Raw genomic sequence first — 20,681 nt, forward strand, 5'->3', positions numbered from 1 at the left:
GCCTGCATTGACTCTGAGATATGACAGGAAGCGCAGGGTGGCCCCTGGAGGAAGGCTTTGCATGGATCCCTGTCATGTGGGTGTCTCACAGCAGCTCATCTTCTTGGAGAGGCTGGTCCCTGCCAGTAGAAGGAGAAGCTAAAGCCCTCACTCCCACTGGGGCTGGAGAGAGACCAGAGAAATCAAGGGGAGTAGTTGGAAGGGAACCTTGAGGCCAAGGGAAGGGACAAGCCTGAGAAGAGGAGAAGAGGAAGGCACAGAATGAAGGAGAAGATCAAATACTCTGGGACAGAAGCAAAGGGACCTTGAAAAAGGAGAGGATGGGGGGAAGGGAGGGAAGACAGGAAGGGAAATGAGGAAGGTGGACTGGAAACAAAGCAGAGAGCAAAGGGTGACATGAGCATGAGGGAAGGGGGAGGAGAGAAACTGCAGGGGAGCAGCTGAGAGAAAGGAAAGCAAAGGGAAAGGACGATCTGGGGACAGGGCCAGTGTTGGGGTGCAGCAGGAGGGAGAGTTGGCTGAGGGTGGTGAGGTCTCACCCACAGGATGCTTTCCAGCTCCAGGGACAGGCGGTCAGCGTTGGCATCCAGACCTTCCCAGGCCATGAAGACCCTGGTGGTCTACAAAGTTCTCCCAGAAATCCGCAAACTCTGCGGTGGCAGAGGAGACCATAGGTTTCCCTGTGCAGAGAGACAATGGCCACCCCATATGTCCATCGGGGTGCAGCCTCCCTATGCCTCTCCCCTCATCCTGCCCCTGCCCAGCACCTTGTCTTTCCCCGAGTGTCCTTTCCAGATGGACTGTGACTGTTGGCCACGTGTCGCTAAAGGTCCTACCCCAGGACTTACCCCACCGGCTCCCAGCAGCCCTTGCAGCCCCAAGCCTGTCCCTGGGGTCTTGCCCAGTTCCCCCTCCCTGACCCCCCACCGGCCGACTGACCCCCGGCAAGCATGGTCCTGACGAGGGCCCCGGCCTCCTGCAGCGCCCGCAGCACCTGCTGGTTTCCTGGGACCCTGTGGTCATACAGCCGGGCCACAAAGTCCAGGAGACTGACGTTGCGGGGCTCGCTCAGGAACCTGGTCACACTGTGGGCACGGCCAGCGCAGGGGCTTCAGGAAACGTACCAGGTGACCAGGTAGCGCCTGGGCGCGTCCAGCTTCTGTGCTCGGAGAATAGGAAACACTTCTCCACGAGTCTGGCACCCTGAAGGTAAAGGAGAAGCGGAGGGGCGGGGCCGTAGGTCGGGTGACCACGGGGGCTGGGAGCAAGGCCTCTGCTCTGCCTTCCCGGAGCCCTGTCCGCTCCCCAGGAGGAAGGCGAGGCCGATGCCTTCACTTCTTCATTTGTCAGGGACCAGGGATTCGAGGATGACCAGGTGCCTGCTCAGGAGAGCACAGTCTGGGGAGGACGGGGAGGGGGCGTTAGAGGCAGGTGGGTGCAGGCGCAGGTGGGATTGAGGGTGGGTGGAGGCTGCTCTGCTCCTGGGCCATAGGGATAGGCTCAGGGGCTGGTGTGACCACACGGATCAGTGTCCGGGAGAGTCCTGCAGTGTGGGCGGCTCGCTCTGTGCGTTCCTAAGGACCCGCGAGTCCTTCTCACAGCCTCCACCCGATTCCGTGCTTTGGGGCCCAGCATCAAGAGATTGAGAAAATCTTCTTGACCAAAAGGGGGAAGAGAGAAATGAGGAAAAATAAAGTGTCAATGGCTGAGAGATTTCAAATAGAGTTGAGAGGTTATCCTGGAGGTTATTCTTAGGCATTATATGGATGTCCCTTTTGAGCTTAAGTATATCAGAGTGGCTAGAAGGAAGTACCTGAAACAGTGGAGCTGTGTGCCAGTAGCCTTGTTTCTTTCTTTCTTTCTTTTTTAATTAATTTTTAAATTTTTTCTTAAAATATCAAAAAACACCAAAAAAAGCTAACATTCATAATTTTTGATCATTCCGTTAGTAGCCTTGTTTCTTGAAGATGATTGTATAACGTTATAGCTTTTAAAATGTGACTGTGTAATTGTGAAAACTTTGTGCCTGATACACCTTTTATCTAGGATACAAACAGATGAGTAAAAAATAAATAATAGGGGGAACAAAGGTTAAAATAAATTGAGTAGATTGAAATACTAGTGGTCAATGAGAGGAAAGGGTAAGGGGTATGGTGTGTATGAGTTTTTTTCTTTTTTATTTCTTTTGCTGAAGTGATGCAAATGTAAAAAAAAATGATCATGTTGATGAATACACAACCATGTGATGATATTGTGAGCAATTGATTGTAACCATGTTTGGAACATTTGTATGTCAAGAATCTTTGTATGTTTGTGTGTTAAGCTTTTACAATAAAAATGTTAAAATTTTTAAAAAAAGCAAATTAAAAAAAAAGTGAAGGGACCTACCTATAATTATGCCTAAGGTTTACTCCCAGAGGACATCTTCTGTTGCTCAGATGTGGCCTCTCTCTCTCTAAGCCCAACTCTGCAAGTGAAATCATTGCCCTCCCCCCTTCGTGGGACATAACATCCAGGGGTGAAAGTCTCCCTGGCAACGTGGGAGAGGACTCCCAGGGATGTTTGGGTCTGGCACTGTGTAATCAGCAATGCCATGCTGACCAAAAAGGAGAAAAGAAATGTAACAAAATAAGGTATCAGTGGCTAAGAGAGTTCAAGTAGAGTCGAGAGGCTACTCTGGAGGTCACTCTTATACAAGCTTCAGCTAGATATTTCTAATTGCCCTGGTATGCCAAACCCTAGCCAACAGTGCTCCTGAAAACCCTAAAGAATACCCACGGCCTTATCTGAGACTCTGTAAAAGTTTCACTCACTAAGTTTATTGTTCAGAAACATAGAATCTCCAGATGGTTGCTAGGTCTGATAAACCCTGAATCCCAGAGTTACTGGTATCCTCAACAGTATCAACTGGGCACATCCCCCTACCCCATAATGTTGACCTCCCCATTCAACAGGAACAAGTTAGAATGAGTATAGCCCAAATACCCCTAAAGAGTAGGAGAGGGATCACAGGAGGAAGAGGAGTTGTGACAGAGAAGGAGTTATAACATTTAACAAATGAGTATGACTACTGAATCACTATATTGATATTTTTTTTTAGTCTCCAGTGTCTTAGAGTAGCTAGAAGGAAACATCGGCAATCATGGAAATGTAGCCCATGCCATCCCTTGAAATTTCTGCTAAAACTACCTGTTACAAGGTACTTTGAAATTTATCGCTTTTTTGTATATATGTTATATTTCATAATAAAAAATGTTAAAAGCAAAGGGACCACTGTGCTGGGGGCCAGGGGGTTGGCCGCCTCCCAGCCCCTGACCTTGGATTCTGTTGCTTGCATGACTGGCCCCCATCTTCTCCAGGTGCAGCCCCCCACTTTCCTCAAACTAGAGGAACCAGGTGATTGGGCGGGCCAAGGGGAGATGGTGTAGCACCTTTCACCTGCCCCTGCTGGGAGAGTTTTCACAGAGAAGTTTGACTAAATGCCCAGTTCTTAGGAAAGGTTCTGGGACCATCCATCCAAAGAGCCAAGGCGATCATGAAACCAGCATTGCAGCTTCATTGGCAATACTGAAAATTTGGAAAATACCTTAATGTGCTCTATTAAGGAATAGATTAGATCAAGTATATTACAAGGCAGGAGGTATTCACAGCTAGGATATTATGAAGCCTCCTGAAGGTCTGTATATGATGAAAAAGTAAAATTCCAAATTGTACACTTTAACATACTATACAGTAGCAACATTCTATGCCCTAGTAGTGGGGAACCAGCCCTGTTCCTACATCCAATTTAATCCTCTACCTGTCCAGTGGGCTTGGTTCTAAGGTACAGAGAGGTTGAGTCATTTGTCTGAGGTCACACAGGAAGGAGAAGTAGGAACTGGAAATCATACCCAGGAAGTCTGGTTCCACTGCCCCTGCCTTTAATGACTAAATTCTAAAAAATTGGTTGGAAAAATATTTGATCAGAAGACACACTGAAGTTCATAAGTTTGTTTCTAAGAGGGAAGTCAGGAGTGATTTATTTTCCTAATTCTTATATCAGAGACAAGATGGGGAAAAGGGGTCTGTGTTATGTTCTGGGCACTTTGGTGTTCACATGTTGCCATATTTAGATCTTATAAATTTAAATTTTTTCCATATTGAATAATTAAACTGAAAAAAGTTATGATGTACTTAAAATTTTAAATGGGAATAATTTAGATTATAAGAATTGGAAAATTCTGACTATGAAATTAAAGGATAAATGGACTCTCTTTCTTAAAAGGTCGCTACTTCTTAACAGAACACCCTACAACTTCCTCTATAGGGCAGCAGATTTTTTAACATTGAACTTGAAATAAGGCTATTATTGGAAAGCTGGGTAAATCGTCATTCTTAAGACAGATCTTTCTAACCTAAAACAGGGCTTGCTTCAGTCTTCCCAGGCAAAGTGTTTGAGCCCCTGGACTGGGAGCTGCCTGCCTGGTCCTACTTTGTAACCACTAACCCCAACAGCCTCAGTTTCCCCATCTGTGCAGTAGAGGTGATGATGTTGGCTCCTCACTGCTGGGCTGGGGGTGAGGTGTAAATGAGCCACCCTGTGCAGAGGGGACCATGGGCCACAGAGGAAACAATCCCTGTTTCCCTTGATTTCAGCTTCAGTTTGATCTTAAAGAATGTGGTCCAGGGAGAGTCATTCAGCAGTCCCACCCAAAGAGGGACTCGGCAAATACCAGGTGATGGCCTTAGAGTCTCCCCTGAGGCATAAACAAGTCTCAGGACTGGGAGAGGAGGCAGGAAGAGTGTGGGTGACCCACAGAGTCCAGCCTGGGAGCACACAAGAGTCTGGCTGGAGAAGTCAAGGCAGGAACCTGAGCTACTGTTGTGAGAAAGGATTGCTAGAGGGTCGTAGCTGTACCGGGGAGACCCAGAGAGACCTGGGAGGGGGGGCAGAGCTCCCGAAGGAGCAGAAGAGTTCTCCATCACAGGAGGTCTGAAGGTGGAGGCTCAGGAAGCAGAGGAAAGACAACAGTTTGAGATGCCCCAGAGGGTGAGCAGTGCCGTGGCCTCGCCTGCCCTTTGCCCTCCTCCCCAGTTCTTGGACCAGCTCCTCCTGCTTCTCTTTGACCTGACACATGGGGGCCCTCATGCTGCAATGCTTTCAGTGGCCTCCTGTCTGCAGAGCATCCACTCGGAAAGCTGAGCAGGTGCAGCTGGTCCCTCTTCTTTTTGACTTGGGGACACCTGGGGTGACTCCTGAGTGGGGTTCTCCCCAGAAGTCTTGATAATTGAGCTTATCTGAGCCTTGGTTCCTGGACTGTGACAGACTCAGCTGCATTTCTGAAGCACTAGCCCACCTCATCCAGGTGACACGACTCTGAAGGGAAGAGACCAAACCCAAGAGGAGGAGAACAGAAAGAGCCAGCCACTGAGATGGACAGCCGGTCATAGGGACAGAGCATCTTGATATTTCCTGCAGCACCTGACTCAGGACTTGTCCCAGACAGAGATTCCTGCACATCCAGGCCAAGTTTGAAGACATTGGTCTGGGAGCCACAGGGTCTGGCATTCACCCTCAGCCCCGTGAGAGGGAAGGGACAAAGTCTTGTGTAGTTTACACTCTGTTTTCAGAGCAATGGCCTGTGCTAATCAGAGCCAAACACTTGACAGGTAAGGAGTTCCCAGCCACATACAGATGCCACAGTGGTGTGTCAGAGACCAATGGCAGGCCAAACCACACAGGGGGCAGGGATGGAGCAGGCATGGGTAAAAGGGTTCCCTCTGCCCCGAAGGTGGGGTCTTTGCGCTTGCCTAGGCCCCTTTAGTCTTTGCCCAGCATCCCAAGGAGTTTGGAGGGGTCTTTACCGAGACCTACCTCCATATCCTGTCTGAGCTCGATGGGTCCCCATTTCCATATCAGGAGAACAATATACCTCCAGGTCGGGCCCATTGTTTTTGATAACTAAGCCCCCTACAACCCTGCCTTTCCTGAAGGCCCCCACCCCGAGATCCATCCTCCTCTAACTCAGAGCCCCCGTCCCAGAGTGCACAGGCCTTGCAGGCTCACCTGGCACCTGGCTCATCAGACACTTGGGGCAACTCTAAGAAAGGCTGACTTTTCATCCGCCTTTGGTGTCGAGGTGGTGGGGGTGAAAGAGTACAATGTTATGCCCCACTGTCCCTCCTATCCTGATTTCCATGCCCCTCTGCAATGAGATTCTGACAATATTCCCGTCCAAGGGTGAAATTGATATTCTCTTCCTTTGAATCTGGGCTGGCTTGGGCTTTGCCTTGGCTAATAAACTGTAGCAGAAGTGATGGTATGTGACTGCTGAGGCCGGGCTTTGAGCAGCCTCATAGGTTCTATTTTACATTCTTAAAACTTTCTCAATGCCATACAAGGGAACCAGGCCTGTTCCCCTAACTGATGAGAAATCATTCAGAGATAGAGATGTCTCCCCTAACTGGCAATCTGCCCAAGACCCCAGACCGAGACCACCTGGACATTCTGATCCAGGCTAGCTGTAGCCGACTGCCAGCCACAACCATGACCGCGGGGGAGACAGGTCAGCCGACTCATGGATGTTCAGAAGTAATACACCATTATCGTTTTAAGTCATTAAGTTGTGGGGTGGTTTGTTGCACAGCAACAAATAACTGATATAAAAACAATGGCATTTAGAGGTGCCATAACAAAACCTTCAGATATGTGACATTGGCTTTGGGACTGGGTAGCAGAATGTGGTCAGCAAGTTTAGCATTTAGCAAGCCTAGAAGAATGGGACACTGTTAGTAGAGGATAGAATGGCAGGGAAGAAATTACTGTTCAAGGCTGGAAAGATGGTGACCCAGTTTGCAGTAGCTATAAATTAGGGAAACTGTCATGGGTAGTAATATGGAGGTAGGAAATGTCCTTAATATACTTGTGGAAATCTCTAAAGAGATTTCCTAACAGAATGCAGAAAGCATCAAATGGCTTTTGTTAGTCATGTATAATAAAATATCAAAAGAGGAAAATGAACTAAAAGGGAAAATGTTTCAATATTCAAGAATATAGTTTAAAGGAAATAAAGAAATGGTTTCTCCAGCCAGCAAAAATTTCTCAGCAGGGATTAAAATTTGGGGGTGGAGAGCAAATCCAGGATGTTCCTAGTAGAATGTGAATTGGGGTGGTGAAGAAAGGGGTTGACTCTTAATTTTTTTGTAAAGATATTTCAAGATTCAGAGCTATGTCTAGTAGAGTCTGTCAGCTAGAAATAAAGCCTCCTAAGAGTAAGCTCTTTGTCCCACGGCTGTCCGACATGCCCAAAATTGAGAAAGGAAGGAGTTTTTGTGTGGGTTTGGGAGCCCAGAAGAAACCACAGTGAGATTCATAGAAAACCTACCACATGTTTAAGAAAATTGTACTGGTGAAACACCATAAGCTTGGACTAAAATGGACAGAGACAGTTAAAATGTATAAAGTGATTTCTAGGCCTCCAACCTTCTACAGACAGGAGCACACTGAGAAAACTATTTAGCTTCACACACAGGTCATTTTATTAGAACAAGAAAGATGGCTCAGAATAAGAATCTGAGAGACCAGAGACAGGAAAGGGCATGGTAGCCTGAAAGAGATAAAACCTGGTGGCCAGAGCATACAGAGCTGTGGAGTGTAGGGATGGGGAGGCAGGTGGGGCCTTTTAGGTCATTGTCAGGGGTTTTTGTTTCATTCTAAAGACATTTAGAAGACTGTGTGTGTGTGTGCGTGCGCGTGCGTGTGTGTGCGTGCGTGGCAAGAGTTGTCTAATCAAGGCAGTGACATAGTGACAGGACAATGGTTTCTGTTGAAGAATTACCCTAGAACCTGTGTGGAAAGCAAAGCTACGGAGCAGATGTAAGACATATTCCAGGCGACAGGGCATGGTTGTGGCTTTAAAGATAGAAGTTGACAGGAGTGAAAAGGAAGAGAGGACCTGAAGCGCTGGGTTTGAAACAACTGGATGAGTGATGGAGAAGGCTGGCAGAAGGAAGGCTCAGGATGAAGATCAAGACTTCTGGATAGGTTTGTGGAATTTGAAGAGCGTTGGACATCCAAGGAGATGAAGCTGATGGGATATCAGGGCTGACATTCTAAATAGGTATTGCGTAGGAGAGGACTCTGCAGATCAAGAGCTGGCTGGAATCTCTCTAAATGCTTTCTGTTTTCTTTCTTTTGTTTTGTAACTTAATTTTAGTTATATTGGTGAGAATAGCGATGAAAATTCCCACATCAACCCTGTGTGTTCCAAGGCACAGGGACATCTGAATTACATGGCAAACCACACCTGGGTGTGCTGAGTGGGGGGCAGGGCTGCCTGATGAGTTTTGCTGAATGGGGATCACGAACATCAAGCCACATTAGAAAAGTGTAAACATCGAGTTAAAAAATAGAGGGGACACCAGCAAAATGGAATAAATGAGAGGTTCAGGTGACATCACTCGGAGATGACGATTACAAATGCATCCTTCCAATGATATTGAGTGTGCCCAGTGCCAATCAAACAGCTGTCTGGTCTTGTTTAAGAAAATTGTGTTGGGGAAGCACCATAAGCTTGGACTCAGATGGACAGAGCAGTTAAACATCTCTATCCTGGGGGTCATCAGACAGCAGAGAAGAAAACATTTCAGGTACAAACGAGACCTACGTAACGATCTCAGAACAGGAAGTTCCTGCTTTGCCACTGGGTTTGTACCCATTTTCCACCAGTATCCAGGTGACTCCCTGGGTAAATGAAGTAGATTTGGAACCCGTATCCAAGGTGTAGCACATCTTGTTCTGCAGAAGTCACCCAATCACCTCTACAGATGTGTTTTTCCCAACCCCAGCCTAGAAAAAAGCCAGGTCCTGGTTGACTTTAAGTCAGCGTCCCTTAGGGCTTCCCAGTTCCCATTTCACCCAGACCTGGGGGAGTTGGCTGTCTTGACACCTTCTCAGGGCAGTGTCCACAGTTTGCCCTTCTCAGGGTTCAGGCACATCTGACCTCATTCGAGTTGCTCTGAGGTTCTTTCAGAGGTTTGGCTGTCTGAACCTCCGTTACACATTTCTTTGCCATTGGAAATTAAGTAGCATTTTTCAAGTTCAAAAAAAAAAGCAATTGTGTTTTTCTATGGATTTCTATTAAATGCATATGTTCATTTAGATTGGTTTCATTATTAAATTTATTCTCAGTTCCCCAGTGGATTGGGCTCCAGCAAATCCGCTCTTCATGGCTGCTGCCCCCTGCCTGGCCTGAGCTCCCGCTCCAGTGACACTTCCTCCTCCCTCCACATAAACCACCACTGCCTGGCTTCTGAGCCTCGTTGGTCTGGGGATTGGAGGATGGTGAAGGTTCCCCTCCCTCACTGAAGCTCCTCTTCCAGCCACAGGTGACCAGAGCCTTCCGTCCTCTCCTCTGGCCTTTCTCCAGCCCCCCAGCCCTGCCCCTCTCTGCCCTGTCTCAGGCCTGCCTTGCCCTTCTCTCCAGCATCCCCCAGACCCATGTGCCTCCCCAGCCCAGAGGGGCCAGCACTAGCCTCCTGGACTGCACCCCCGGGCTTCGCCTCTGCCGTGCATCCCAACACAACCCTCATCAGTCTTGTTAGCTGGAGAACATGCCTTCCCTAGTGGAGCCCAACAGTCCCATGTTTGTGCTCAGTTTCCAGGACATTAGCTAGACATTCTTGGTTCTGCTTTCAGGAGTAAGATAACAAAATAACATCAAAAACGCCTGTCACGCAGTGAATCAATGACCTCCTCCTTAAAAGGCAGAGTTTGAAAAGTCATGAAAACCCTGCATACAAGAACTTACATGCTCAGTAGAACTGAGAAAGTCTAGTCAATGTCCTGGGGATTCAGTACAAAGAATAGACCGCTAGGCTCAGCTAGGACAAGAACATTTTCTTGCCATCAATTCCCTCCTTGTATGTTTACTCTTTTTATTCTTAACAAGCCATATTCTCTGAGCATTCCTTATATAAGGAAAATGGGTGATGGTCTTACATTCTGTAGTTACTTCCTGCTGATCATGGATGAAGAAAACTTTGTATTACTTTGGAGAATGCTTTAAACAGAAACATACAAAGACAAATATAGGTAACAACAAGATAAGCATATGGCAAGAAAATAAAGGCAGTTCTTCAGAGAATTATTTTGCATCTTATAAGCAAGTTCATTGACTACCTAGAAAATGAGTTGTTTACTAAGATTTTAACATGCTTGGTATCATTTTGCACATGATTCAGTACAGAGGAGATATTATATTTATCAGTTATGTCAGTACAGCACTTAATATTAATTAGTGCACAGGTTCTTCCTTGAGCTGCAGTGGGTGTTAGGTTTGTTTACGATACCACACATGCTGTCCCCTCATAGGAGCTGACCTCCCTACCAATTGCATCTTTTTGGTTCTAACCACATCACCCTGGCAATCACAGCTCTGTTCTTTGTACAGTTGTTGTAGCACGGCATTGTTGGTCCTCTCGGGAAAGGACGGTGGGCTCCAGGGCTCCATCAGCCTGTTTCACAGCCCCCTCCGGCTCTATGCAACAGAGCCCACCTGGAGGCCACGTCCACTGAAGAGCCGAAGCCACTGAGCTTGTTCAGCAGGCAGAGCTACAGGTGTCGGTAGTAGCCAGGTGTTTTCAGTAACAGCAGGTTCCATCTGCTTCTGGAGCGTGTCTGTGTGCTGTGGTTAGTACTGGTATAGTTTGGGGACCACATAAACAGGTCTAGCCAATAACTCAAACAGGGGCAACATGCGCAGACTGGGAGCCTAGTTCAAACATGCAAGTGCCTCAATCAAACCGAGGTTCAATTTCTTTTTCAGTTTTTAGTAGGAAAAAAAAAACTATGATTAGCAGCACTCTATTGTTTAATATTATGCAAATCAATAACTAACAGAAGATTAGAAGATGTCTTAATTTCTATAACATGTATTAAATATTTTTATGCAACATACTAAATTAACAATCATTTTTAGCACTTTACTTTTACAAGACACAAGAATAAGTTTTTTGCAACTGGAATAAAAATAATCCTCAGGGTTTGACTGAGGAAAAAAACATTAGAAGTCATCAGGTTTGAAACAATATTTGATTCTTTATTAACTAAGGCTAAGGAAAAGACAACTCAAAGTGAGAAAAATTTCTTAAACATCTAAGGACATGATAAAGTCAACATAAAGTACAAGAAGTTATTCTGATAAAATAAAAGACTATTAATTCAGAGGAAAAAACTTTTTATAACTATTTACTAAAACAGATCAGTAATCCAAGAAAACTTTGTCACTTTTACAGTGAGAAAACAAAATTTTAGTTTTGCACCAGCATGTTATTTGATATTTAAACTTTACAAAATATTATAGATAGACCCATCACATCTTTCTCAATTTGACCATAATTTCCTTTTCTGCGAACCTTCTGCAACTTCTTCATGTTTTGTCCTATATTTTCTTTTTTCTCATTCTGTAACAATCAGTCATTTAGGACAAAATTAGTCTCTTTTTCTTTTTAATAAAAACACATCCTTTATACCTTATATATTAAAGTTATATAAATGATTTTGGAAACTGTTTTCAAGAAATATCTCACAACATATAATTACCATCAAAATCAAACTTGTCAGAATAATGCTAAACACTTTTAGCATTTTAGTCAGCACATTTTTGAAACAGTAATATTCAGTTATTAGCAAGAATTTGCACCTCATCATCATTATATAATTTTTAAAAAGCTTGACTATAAGGCACCTCATCTCATTTGTGATTTCTTTTACAAATCTAATCGCCAGATGGTATTCAAATTTAAAAACCCATTTTTAGTCTATTTTTCACCATGGTTCAACTTGTACTGTGGTCAGGCAGCTTACAAATAGAAAATTAATGTATTTTTCTTGAGGGGATCCCTTCTAAATTTAGACCAAATGTCCAAGATACGACCCAAAGGAGACATACCCAGGTATAGGACGAAGCCCTGGTGGCGCGGAGTTGGGTGGAGGCTGTGAGAAGGACTCGCGGGTCCTTAGGGACGCACAGAGCATGCCGCTCACACTGCAGGACTCTCCCGGACACTGATCCATGTGGTCACACCAGCCCCCGAGCCTTTCCCTATGGCCCAGGAGCAGCGCAGCCTCCACCCACCCTCAATCCCACCTGACGCCTGCACCTACCTGCCTCTAACGCCCCCTCCCCGTCCCCCCCAGACTGTGCTCTCCTGAGCAGGCACCTGGCCATCCTCGAATCCCTGGTCCCTGACAAATGAAGAAGTGAAGACATCGGCCTCGCCTTCCTCCTGGGGAGCGGACAGGGCTCCGGGAAGGCGGAGCAGAGGCCTCGTTCCCAGCCCCCGTGGTCACCCGACCTACGGCCCCGCCCCTCCGCTTCTCCTTTACCTTCAGGGTGCCAGACTTGTGGAGAAGTGTTTCCTATTCTCCGAGCACAGAAGCTGGACGCGCCCAGGCGCTACCTGGTCACCTGGTACGTTTCCTGGAGCCCCTGCGCTGGCCGTGCCCACAGCGTGACCAGGTTCCTGAGCGAGCCCCGCAACATCAGTCTCCTGGACTTTGTGGCCCGGCTGTATGACCACAGGGTCCCAGGAAACCAGCAGGTGCTGCGGGCGCTGCAGGAGGCCGGGGTCCTCGTCAGGACCATGCTTGCCAGGGGTCAGTCGGCCGGTGGGGGGTCAGGGAGGGGAACTAGGCAAGACCCCAGGGACAGGCTTGGGGCTGCAAGGGCTGCTGGGAGCCTGAAGCTGGGAGGTCCTGGGGTAGGACCTTTAGCGACACGTGGCCAACAGTCACAGTCCATCCAGAAAGGACACTCGGGGAAAGACATGGTGCTGGGCAGGGGCAGGATGAGGGGAGAGGCATGGGGAGGCTGCGCCCCGATGGACATATGGGGTGGCCGTTGCCTCTCTGTGCAGGGAAACTACGGTCTCCTCTGCCACCGCAGAGTTTGCGGATTGCTGGGAGAACTTTGTAGACCACCAGGGAAGCCCCTTCATGGCCTGGGAAGGTCTGGATGCCAACGCTGACCGCCTGTCCCTGGAGCTGGAAAGCATCCTGCGGGTGAGACCTCATCACCTTCAGTCGGCTCTTCCTCCTGCTGCACCCCAACACTGGCCCTGTCCCCAGACCTTCCTTTCCCTTTGCTTTCCTTTCTCTCAGCTGCTCCCCTGCTGTTTCTCTCCTCCCCCTTCCCTCATGCTCATGTCACCCTTTGCTCTCTGCTTTGTTTCCAGTTCACCTTCCTCATTTCCTTCCTGTCTTCCCTCCCTTCCCCCCATCCTCTCCTTTTTCAAGGTCCCTTTGCTTCTGTCCCAGAGTATTTGATCTTCTCCTTCATTCTGTGCCTTCCTCTTCTCCTCTTCTCAGGCTTGTCCCTTCCCTTGGCCTCAAGGTTCCCTTCCAACTACTCCCCTTGATTTCTCTGGTCTCTCTCCAGCCCCAGTGGGAGTGAGGACTTTAGCTTCCCCTTCTACTGGCAGGGACCAGCCTCTCCAAGATGATGAGCTGCTGTGAGACACCCACATGACAGGGATCCATGCAAAGCCTTCCTCCAGGGGCCACCCTGCGCTCCCCGTCACATCTCTAGGTCAGCACAGACAACATCCTTGTCCCTGTTGGCTACCCTGAGCCTCAGACAATTTTAGTCTGTCTTTTTCATTTTGCTCTTTTAGAACACAAACCTCAACTCTCCTCCCCCGTGATGGCTATTCAGCTGCCCCATGTATGCTCTGAGGGCTGAACCATCTGTTCTACTTTGCTAGCGGCTGGAATGCAATATAACAGGGCTTTTAAAAGGGGAAGTTAATAAGGTGCTAGTTTACAGTTCTAAGGCTGAGAAAATGTCCTAATTAAAACAAGTCTATAGAAATGTCCAATCTTAGGCATCCAGGGAAAGATACCTTGGTTCAAGAAAGCCAATGAAGTTTAGGGCTTCTCTCTCAAGTGAGAGGGGCACATGGCAAATACAGTCAGAGCTTTTCCTCATCTGGAAGGGCACATGGCAAAAAAGGCGTCATCTGCTAGCTTCCTCTCCTGGCCTTCTGTTTCATGAAGCTCCCCGGAGGTATTTTCCTTCTTCATCTCCAAAGGTGGCTGGCTGGTAGACTCTCTGCTTCGTGGTGCTACAGCATTCTCTGCTCTCTCTGAATCTCTCATTCTTCAAAATGTTTCCTCTTTTATAGGACTTCAGAAGCTAATCAAGACCCACACAAATGGGTGGAGACATGCGTCTACCTAATCCATTTTTTTTAAAAGATATAGAATGTTAATATAGAGAAAAAAAAAGAAAGTAATAATGGTAGTAAAAAAAAAAAAGACAAACAACCAGACAGATAAAAAAAAACCCCAAAAAACAAAAACAAAAAACAAACAAACAAACAAAAACCTATAGCTCAGATGCAGCTTCATTCAGTGTTTTAACATGATTACTTTACAATTAGGTATTATTGTGCTGTCCATTTTTGAGTTTTTGTATCTAGTCCTGTTGCACAGTCTGTATCCCTTCAGCTCCAATTGCCCATTAACTTACCCTGTTTCTAACTCCTGCTGGACTCTGTTACCAATGACATATTCCAAGTTTATTCTCGAATGTCAGTTCACATCGGTGGAACCATACAGTATTTGTCCTTTAGTTTTTGGCTAGACTCACTCAGCATAATGTTCTCTAGGTCCATCCATGTTATTACATGCTTCATAAGTTTATGCTGTCTTAAAGCTGCATAATATTCCATCGTATGTATATACCACAGTTTGTTTAGCCACTCGTCTGTTGATGGACATTTTGGCTGTTTCCATCTCTTTGCAATTGTAAATAACGCTGCTATAAACATTGGTGTGCAAATGTCCGTTTGTGTCTTTGCCCTTAAGTCCTTTGAGTAGATTCCCAGCAATGGTATTGCTGGGTCGATGGCAATTCTATATTTAGCTTTTTGAGGAACTGCCAAACTGCCTTCCACAGAGGTTGCACCATTTGACATTTCCACCAACAGTGGATAAGTGTGCCTCTTTCTCCGCATCCTCTCCAGCACTTGTCATTTTCTGTTTTGTTGATAATGGCCATTCTGGTGGGTGTGAGATGATATCTCATTGTGGTTTTGATTTGCATTTCTCTAATGGCCAGGGACATTGAGCATCTCTTCATGTGCCTTTTGGCCATTTGTATTTCCTCTTCTGATAGGTGTCTGTTCAAGTCTTTTTCCCATTTTGTAATTGGGTTGGCTGTCTTTTTGTTGTTGAGTTGAACAATCTCTTTATAAATTCTGGATACTAGACCTTATCTGATATGTCATTTCCAAATATTGTCTCCCATTGTGTAGGCTGTCTTTCTACTTTCTTGATGAAGTTCTTTGATGCACAAAAGTGTTTAATTTTGAGGAGCTCCCATTTATTTATTTCCTTCTTCAGTGCTCTTGCTTTAGGTTTAAGGTCCATAAAACCACCTCCAATTGTAAGTTTCATAAGATATCTCCCAACATTTTCCTCTAACTGTTTTATGGTCTTAGACCTAATGTTTAGATCTTTGATCCATTTTGAGTTAACTTTTGTATAGGGTGTGAGATACGGGTCTTCTTTCATTCTTTTGCATATGGATATCCAGTTCTCTAGGCACCATTTATTGAAGAGACTGTTCTGTCCCAGGTAAGTTGGCTTGACTGCCTTATCAAAGATCAAATGTCCGTAGATGAGAGGGTCTATATCTGAGCACTCTATTCAATTCCTTTGGTCGATATATCTATCTTTATGCCAGTACCATGCTGTTTTGACCACTGTGGCTTCATAATATGCCTTAAAGTCAGGCAGCGTGAGACCTGCAGCTTCGCTTTTTTTCCTCAAGATGTTTTTAGCAATTCGGGGCAACCTGCCCTTCCAGATAAATTTGCTTATTGGTTTTTCTAATTCTGAAAAATAAGTTGTTCGGATTTTGATTGGTATTGCATTGAATCTGTAAATCAATTTAGGTAGGATTGACATCTTAACTATATTTAGTCTTCCAATCCATGAACACGGTATGCCCTTCCATCTATTTAGGTCTTCCGTGATTTCTTTTAGCAGTTTTTTGTAGTTTTCTTTATATAGGTTTTTTGTCTCTTTAGTTAAATTTATTCCTAGGTATTTTATTCTTTTAGTTGCAATTGTAAATGGGATTCGTTTCTTGATTTCCCCCTCAGCTTGTTCATTACTAGTGTATAGAAATGCTACAGATTTTTGAGTGTTGATCTTGTAACCTGCTACTTTGCTGTACTCATTTATTAGCTCTAGTAGTTTTGTTGTGGATTTTTCCGGGTTTTTGACGTATAGTATCATATCGTCTGCAAACAGTGATAGTTTTACTTCTTCCTTTCCAATTTTGATGCCTTGTATTTCTTTTTCTTGTCTAATTGCTCTGGCTAGAACCTCCAACACAATGTTGAATAATAGTGGTGATAGTGGACATCCTTGTCTTGTTCCTGATCTTAGGGGGAAAGTTTTCAATTTTTCCCCATTGAGGATGATATTAGCTGTGGGTTTTTCATATATTCCCTCTATCATTTTAAGGAAGTTCCCTTGTATTCTTATCTTTTGGAGTGTTTTCAACAGGAAAGGATGTTGAATCTTGTCAAATGCCTTCTCTGCATCAATTGAGATGATCGTGTGATTTTTCTGCTTTGATTTGTTGATATGGTGTATTACCTTAATTGATTTTCTTATGTTGAACCATCCTTGCATGCCTGGGATGAATCCTACTTGGTCATGATGTATAATTCTTTTAATGTGTTGTTGGATATGATTTGCTAGAATTTTATTGAGGATTTTGCATCTATATTCATTAGAGAGATTGGCCTGTAGTTTTCTTTTTTGTAATATCTTTGCCTGGTTTTGGTATGAGGGTGATGTTGGCTTCATAGAATGAATTAGGTAGTTTTCCCTCTGCTTCGATTTGTTTGAAGAGTTTGAGGAGAGTTGGTACTAGTTCTTTCTGGAATGTTTGTTAGAATTCACATGTGAAGCCGTCTGGTCCTGGACTTTTCTTTTTAGGAAGCTTTTGGATGACTAATTCAATTTCTTTACTTGTGATTGGTTTGTTGAGGTCATCTATGTCTTCTTGAGTCAAAGTTGGTTGTTCATGTCTTTCCAGGAACCCGTCCATTTCATCTAAATTGTTGTATTTATTAGTGTAAAGTTGTTCATAGTATCCTGTTATTACCTCCTTTATTTCTGTGAGGTCAGTAGTTATGTCTCCTCTTCCATTTCTGATCTTGTTTATTTGCATCCTCTCTCTTCTTCTTTTTGTCAGTCTTGATAAGGGCCCATCAATCTTATTGATTGTCTCACAGAACCAACTTCTGGTCTTATTGATTTTCTCTATTGTTTTCATGTTTTCAATTTCATTTATTTCTGCTCTGATCTTTGTTATTTCTTTCCTTTTGCTTGCTTTGGGATTAGTTTGCTGTTCTTTCTCCAGTTCTTCCAAATGGATAGTTAATTCCTGCATTTTTGCCTTTTCTTCTTTTCTGATATAGGCATTTAGGGCAATAAATTTCCCTCTTAGCGCACTGCCTTTGCTGCGTCCCATAAGTTTTGATATGTTGTGTTTTCATTTTCATTTGCCTCGAGGTATTTGCTAATTTCTCTAACAATTTCTTCTTTGACCCACTCGTTGTTTAGGAGTGTATTGTTGAGCCTCCATGTATTTGTGAATTTTCTGGCACTCCGCCTATTATTGATTTCCAACTTCATTCCTTTATGATCCGAGAAAGTGTTGTGTATGATTTCAATCTTTTTAAATTTGTTAAGACTTGCTTTGTGACCCAGCATATGGTCTATCTTTGAGAATGATCCATGAGCACTTGAGAAAAAGGTGTATCCTGCTGTTGTGGGATGTAATGTCCTATAAATGTCTGTTAAGTCTAGCTCCTTTATAGTAATATTCAGATTCTCTATTTCTTTATTGATCCTCTGTCTAGATGTTCTGTCCATTGATGAGAGTGGTGAATTGAAGTCTCCAACTATTATGGTATATGTGTCTATTTCCCTTTTCAGTGATTGCAGTGTATTCCTCACATATTTTGGAGCATTCTGGTTCGGTGCATAAATATTTATGATTGTTATGTCTGCTTGTTTAATTGTTCCTTTTATTAGTATATAGTGTCCTTCTTTGTCTCTTTTAACTGTTTTACATTTGAAGTCTAACTTGTTGGATATTAGTATAGCCACTCCTGCTCTTCTGGTTGTTATTTGCATGAAGTATCTTTTCCTAACCTTTCACTTTCAACCTATGTTTATCTTCAGGTCTAAGATGCGTTTCCTGTAGACAGCATATAGAAGGATCCTGATTTTTAATGCATTCTGCCAGTCTATGTCTTTTGATTGGGGAATTCAGTCCATTAATATTTAGTGTTATTACTGTTTGGATAATATTTTCCTCTAACATTTTGCCTTTTGTATTATATATATCATATCTGACTTTCCTTCTTTCTACACTCTTCTCCATACCTCTCTCTTCTGTCTTTTTGTATCTGACTCTAGTGCTCCCTTTAGTATTTCTTGCAGAGCTGGTCTCTTGGTCACAAATTCTCTCAGTGACTTTTTGTCTGAGAATGTTTTAATTTCTCCCTCATTTTTGAAGGACAATTTTGCTGGATATAGGAGTCTTGGTTGGCAGTTTTTCTCTTTTAGTAATTTAAATATATCATCCCACTGTCTTCTAGCCTCCATGGTTTCTGCTGAGAAATCTACACATAGTCTTATTGGGTTTCCCTTGTATGTGATGGATTGTTTTTCTCTTGCTGCTTTCAAGATCCTCTCTTTCTCTTTGACCTCTGACATTCTAACTAGTAAGTGTCTTGGAGAACGCCTATTTGGGTCTAATGTCTTTGGGGTGTGCTGCACTACTTGGATCTGTAATTTTAGGTCTTTCATAAGAGTTGGGAAATTTTCAGTGATAATTTCTTCCATTAGTTTTTCTCCTCCTTTTCCCTTCTCTTCTCATTCTGGGATGCCCACAACACGTATATTTGTGTGGTTCATATTGTCCTTGAGTTCTCTGATACCCTGTTCGAATTTTTCCATTCTTTTCCAGATAGTTTCTGTTTCTTTTTGGAATTCAGATGTTCCACCCTCCAAATCACTAATTCTATCTTCTGTCTCTTTAAATCTATCATTGTAGGTATCCATTGTTTTTTCCATCTTTTCTACTTTGTCCTTCACTTCCATAAGTTCTGTGATTTGTTTTTTCAGTTTTTCTATTTCTTCTTTTTGTTCAGCCCATGTCTTCTTCATGTCCTCCCTCAACTTATCAATTTCGTTTTTGAAGGGGTTTTCCATTTCTGTTCGTATATTCAGCATTAGTTGTCTCAGCTCCTGTATCTCATTTGAACTATTGTTTTGTTCCTTTGACTGGGCCATATTTTCAATTTTTTGAGCGTGATCCGTTATCTTCTGCTGGCGTCTGGGCATTTAGACAGATTTCCCTCGTTGTTGGGTCCAACAGTTTGGAAGATTTTTCTGTGAAATCTCTGGGTTCTGTTTTTCTTATCCTGCCCAGTAGGTGGCGCTCGTGGCATAACATTTGTCTGCGGGTCCCACCAGTAAAAGGTGCTGTGGGTCCTTTATCTTTGGAAAACTCTCACCGTCGGGGAGGTTCGCCAACCGAAGCTGCTTGGAAGAGTGCCAGCCGGCCCGGGGTCCGAACGCTGGGAGGGTCGCCGGCCGTCGCAGCCCGGGAGAGCGCCCGTCCGAATTTCCTAGTCGGCCCGGGGTGCCAAGCGTGGTGGGAGGGCGCCAGCCGCCCCGGCCCTGGAAAGTGCACTGTTCCCGGGGAGTCATGTGTTTGTAAGGGCCCCCCCCATCACCGTTCTCCGCGGCCTGGTGATTTCCGATCCAATTCTCTCAGTTGGTCCGGGGGGCCGTGCATGGTGTGAGTGCCAGCCACTGCGGTTTGAGGGGCCCACCTGTCCAATTCTCCCAGCCGGCCCGGGAAGGGGGAAGGGAGGGACTCCGGCCGCTTGCCGCCCCGCCTGGTGAAGCCCGCGCCCCTCGGCGATCTCACTGGAGTGGGATCTCTCAGCCAGTCAGCCGTTCCAGGATGGGGTACGCTGTCTTTTTGATCTCTGTCGTGGCTTTGGGAGCTGTTCTGTATCGTTTCTACTCCCCTAGTAGCTGTTCTGGAGGAGGAGCTAAAATCCGCACACCTTACTAAGCCGCCATCTTCCCTGGAAGTCCCTAATCCATTTTAACAACCACTCTTGATGATATCACATCTCCAGGGACATAATCTAATTACAGTTTCAAATATACAGTATTGAATAGGGATTAGAAGAAACGGCTGCCTTTACAAAATGGGATTAGGATTAAAACATGGTTTTTCTAGGGTACATACATCCTTTCAAACCAGCACACCATCACTCTCTTGGACAGCAGAATCATCCAATGAATACTTGCACCAGGACCCCTCCTCCTCACCTACCACTCACTCTTTTGTGCCCCAGCTGATCCTTAGCTCATGTTGTCCAGCCAGAGGCTATGAGCTTGCATTTCAACTGACCCCTGTAAAGTGTGTGACTCCTTCACATAATGTTGGGATATTTTGATCACCATGGCAATAAAATCATTAACCAAGAAATAACAAATTGAGCTGTAAAGGAACAAAAGCATTTATTGGGGTTTTAGAATTGCAATTTGGGGAGAATGGATTCAATGAATTCAAGTTGTATCCCCTCTT

General features: G+C 44.8%; 1 pseudogene; it reads right to left on the bottom strand.

The window, feature by feature from the left end:
- Nucleotides 1-5,888, bottom strand: part of LOC143690403 (beta-1,4-galactosyltransferase 4-like) — a 50,712-nt pseudogene extending 44,824 nt beyond the window's left edge.
- Between the last annotated feature and the right edge of the window lie 14,793 nt (nt 5,889-20,681).

The sequence above is a fragment of the Tamandua tetradactyla genome, chromosome 7, assembly GCF_023851605.1.
Source record: "Tamandua tetradactyla isolate mTamTet1 chromosome 7, mTamTet1.pri, whole genome shotgun sequence".
In the NCBI taxonomy this organism is placed as follows: domain Eukaryota; kingdom Metazoa; phylum Chordata; class Mammalia; order Pilosa; family Myrmecophagidae; genus Tamandua; species Tamandua tetradactyla.